The sequence below is a fragment of the Nansenia antarctica genome (assembly GCF_963989245.1).
Source record: "Nansenia antarctica genome assembly, chromosome: 13".
NCBI classification, from domain to species: Eukaryota; Metazoa; Chordata; class Actinopteri; order Argentiniformes; family Microstomatidae; genus Nansenia; species Nansenia antarctica.
In genome coordinates this window covers 20,180,115-20,185,114 of record NC_137683.1, presented here as the reverse complement: position 1 = coordinate 20,185,114, position 5,000 = coordinate 20,180,115, and positions in this window count along the sequence as shown.

Below are 5,000 nucleotides of genomic sequence, written 5' to 3'. Positions count from 1 at the left end.
TGTATCTCAGATTGTGGTTTGACCTCTATCTGACCCCTAACAGACGCTGGTCACTGGAGCAAAGGTTTGGACTGGCTGTCTCTCCCTCTGGACCGCACTGGTATTGGACGACAACACTGTCTTGACCAATCAGCCGCTGGAACAGGAACAGTCATCCAATCAATAACTGGAACCCCCTCGGTCTCCACCAATCAGGGTCTGGCACACAAACAAAAGCGGCACTGTTAATAATTTCGATCTCTGTTTCTCTCTTTCTCTCATCCCCCCGCAACCCCTCTCTCTCTCTCTCTCTCTCTCTCTCTCTCTCTCTCTCTCTCTCTCTCTCTCTCTCTCTCTCTCACTCTCACTCTCTACCTTTCTCTCTTTCTCTCTCTGGTAGCGTCAGACACACACACACACACACACACAGACACAGATGAGGACAGTGCTGGAGGATCCGTTGGCTGACCTGTTGATGTCCCTGCGGTAGTAACAGATGGGCAGTTTATATGACTGATAGCCCAAAGTACAACTAGCACACAAACACACACACACACGCGCACACACACACACACACACACACACACACACACGCACACACACACACACACACACACACACAACCACGCACACACAAACACAAACACACATACACACACTGGCCAGGAAGCATCCACCTCGACTAGTAAGTATGTATGTGTGTGTGTGTGTGTTTGTGTGTGTGTGTGTGTGTGTGTGTGTGTGTGTGTGTGTGTGTGTGTGAGACACTCATCCACTCGGTCACCACAAACCACAGGCAAAACACCGGGGTTTAACTCACCAACTTCAAAATAATTCCGGAACATTCACCACCTAGAGTGCCAAGTGTTTTATGCGGTGTTTACATAGCAACAACACTCTGAGTGGCTACAAAATGAAGCATCATGACTGATGTATTGTGGGTGAATAAGGTCACCCGTAGCGATCTAAAATGACAACCATTTGGACGACTTTATTCACCCTTGGCACTGAAAGAGTTATGACCACATATGTGACAGTGACACATTCTAATGCTTTGGTCCTCATGACGGGATGCGATGTAATGATCAGACTTTCCTTTAGAAAGATATGAATACATTTCCGCATTGTTGAAAATCACATCGCTAGTCAACTACACAGCTTGTTTTGTGAGCCTGCTAACAATGTAAAGTAGTGTTATAGTTAACTAGGTAGCAGTCGGGATTACTCACCCAATCGATTTTGTTGCAGTATTTTGGCTTGACTATTGAGTTTTGTTGTGATTCTCAACAACGTTGAAACGTAGCTCCGTGTTTCAAAAGAAAAGTCTGAACATTTTGATTGGTTGCCGACATGCTGACCAAATGATCAGACTGTGTCACATATACTGTATTCATAGTAGGTAGACAACATGGTCCTCCTTCCCTCTCCTCCTTGTACACACACACACACACACACACACACACACACACACACACACACACACACATGCAGGCAGGAACACACACACACAAACACACACACATGCACACACACACACATACATACACACACACACACACACACACACACACACACACACACTCACGCACACACATATCTTAATGTAATTTAAACAAAATGTAGGTTTTAGGTTTAGGTGATTGAAGTCCTTTGTCATACAAACCACAATCAAAACATCCTGCTTTAAGACCGTACATGGTCGACATGACCACATCCATACTAGTGTTTACTGTAGGGTCGAGTACCAGTGAGTCTGTGGGGATTCAAGTCATGGTTGTGGTTAGGGAACACTGTCTATTCAGAGGGGAGCGGAGGGGGGAAGGGGAGGGGAGGGGAGGGGGCGGGGGGAGGTCAGGTGACTCAAGTCAGGTGACGTACGGTAACCACGGTAACTGCAACAACACAGTCACCCCGGCGACGCCGCTCGGTCACATGACACCCACAACCAAAACATCCTGCTGACACACACAAACACAGACACACATGCACACAGGCACACACACACACACACACACAGACACACACACACACACACACACACACACACACACACACATACACACACACACATCTGACTGTATAGGTTAGAGAGCATGTGGTTTAGGTGATTCAAGTCCTGGGTCATATGAACCACAACCAAACATCCTGGTCCAGGACCACATGGTTACCTCCCCTCCCCTACTCTCCCCTCTTCCTCTCCTCTCCCCTCCTCCCCTCCACTCTCCTCCCCTCCTCTCTCCTCCCATCCCCTCCCCTCCTCTCTCCTCCCCTCCTCTCCCCTCCTCTCCCCTCCTCCCCTCCCTTCCCCTCTCCTCTGCTCTCCTCTCCCCTCCTCCCCTCCCCTCCCTTCTTCTCTCTCCTCTCCTCCCCTCCTCTCCCCTTCCCTCCTCACCTCTCCTCTCCTCTCCTCTCCCTTCGTCCCCTCCCCTCTCCTCTTCTCTTCCCTCCTCTCCCCTCCTCCCATCCCCTCCTCTACTCTTCAGCATTCCCAGTTTAATCTCTGCATCATATCCTTTCATCAATGTACTGTATTCCCATCGTTGCCATTTATGTGGAAATGATGTGCGATCCACACCACACACACACACACACACACACACACACACACACACACACACACACACACACACACACAAACACACACACACACACGCACATTCACCCTGGCCCCTGGCGCACACACGCACAACCACTCCCTCTGGAACACCTTCCTGCCTTTAAAAGGAAGTTTGTTGAAATATGAAAACAAAGGGAAATAATAATAATAACAATGGCCTAACTAAGACTGTTAGTATGATTGTTGTTCCAGGTTCTGGTGTTTACGGGCTTGGGTTGAATATGACTGATTCAGGGTCGTTAAAACACAGTCGACACACCTCATAAACGCTCCCAGAGGTCAACCTTACAGTAGGCAGTGATTTGATAATGACCAGCTCAGCTCAATGCTAATAAAAACACACGCTTTACTAGATCATTGTTATTGTTGTTATTGTTCTGTTGTTATTGATATTTACCCATACTTTCCCTTTGGCAGAGGCTTTACATCAGGTGGTGGTCTATGGAGGTCTGGGGCAGGGGAGGTAGACATCAGAGGACAGGGGAGGCTGGTGGAGGTAATCAGAGGACAGGGGAGGCTGGTAGAGGTAGACATCGGAGGACAGGGGAGGCTGGTGGAGGTAATCAGAGGACAGGGAAGGCTGGTGGAGGTAGACATCAGAGGACAGGGGAGGCTGGTGGAGGTAGACATCAGAGGACAGGGGAGGCTGGTGGAGGTAGACATCAGAGGACAGGGGAGGCTAGTGGAGGTAGACATCAGAGGACAGGGGAGGCTGGTGGAGGTAGACATCAGAGGACAGGGGAGGCTGGTGGAGGTAGACATCAGAGGACAGGGGAGGCTGGTGGAGGTAGACATCAGAGGACAGGGGAGGCTGGAGGAGGTAGACATCAGAGGACAGGGGAGGCTGGTGGAGGTAGACATCAGAGGACAGGGGAGGCTGGTGGAGGCAGACATCAGAGGACAGGGGAGGCTGGTGGAGGTAGACATCAGAGGACAGGGGAGGCTGGTGGAGGTAGACATCAGAGGACAGGGGAGGCTGGTGGAGGTAGACATCAGAGGACAGGGGAGGCTGGTGGAGGTAGACAACAGAGGACAGGGGAGGCTGGTGGAGGTAGACATCAGAGGACAGGGGAGGCTGGTGGAGGTAGACATCAGAGGACAGGGGAGGCTGGTGGAGGTAGACATCAGAGGACAGGGGAGGCTGGTGGAGGTAGACATCAGAGGACAGGGGAGGCTGGTGGAGGTAGACATCAGAGGACAGGGGAGGCTGGAGGAGGTAGACATCAGAGGACAGGGGAGGCTGGTGGAGGTAGACATCAGAGGACAGGGGAGGCTGGTGGAGGTAGACATCAGAGGACAGGGGAGGCTGGAGGAGGTAGACATCAGAGGACGGGGGAGGCTGGTGGAGGTAGACATCAGAGGACAAGGGAGGCTGGTAGAGGTAGACATCAGAGGACAGGGGAGGCTGGTGGAGGTAGACATCAGAGGACAGGGGAGGCTGGTGGAGGTAGACATCAGAGGACAGGGGAGGCTGGAGGAGGTAGACATCAGAGGAGAGGGGAGGCTGGTGGAGGTAGACATCAGAGGACAGGGGAGGCTGGAGGAGGTAGACATCAGAGGACAGGGGAGGCTGGAGGAGGTAGACATCAGAGGACAGGGGAGGCTGGAGGAGGTAGACATCAGAGGACGGGACGGCAATCGTGTTGCGTTGAGTGGGACGGAATGAGGAATGGTATCAAACAAAGGGGTGAGTTTCCTCAGAAGCTTCTTAGATGAAGTCTGACGTGTACTCCAGACCCTCCCTTCCCTCAGGCCTGGAGAGTCTTCTTCTTCTTCTTCTTCTTCTTCTTCTTCTTCTTCTTCTTGATGTTCACGTCCAAAACTGGCCTCCAAGACGCATTCAGAGTGGATACCAAGTCCATACACTCACTAAACCCTTTATTAGGAACAACTGTACATCTTCTCATTCATTCAGGTGGTATAATGGTGTGGGCAAATACCTGTTAATAGCAATAAATCATCGCTTGAATGCCACAGCCTATTAGAGTATCATTGCTGACCATGTGCATCCCTTCATGGCCACAGTGTTCCCGTCTTCTAATGGCTACTTCCTGCATGATAATGCACCATGTCACAAAGCAAAAGTAGTCTCAAACCGGTTTCATGAACATGACAATGAGTTCTGTGTTCTTCAGTGGCCTTCCCAGTCACCGGATCTGAATCCAATAGAACACCTTTGGGAGTGGTAGAATAGGAGATTCACTGCTTGTAAGTGTAAGAATTTAGGCTGTTTTGAGAGCAAAGGGTGGCCCAGTATTCATATAGTGTTCTTAATAAAGTGTTCGATGAGTGTAGATGTCTTTGTAATTCGGGTTAATCGTTTGTAATTAGGAAGCTAAGTTTGGGTTTGTTAGGAGACAGGAAGTAGGCAGCTTGGGCTAGGTCAGAGACAGGAAATAGGTGG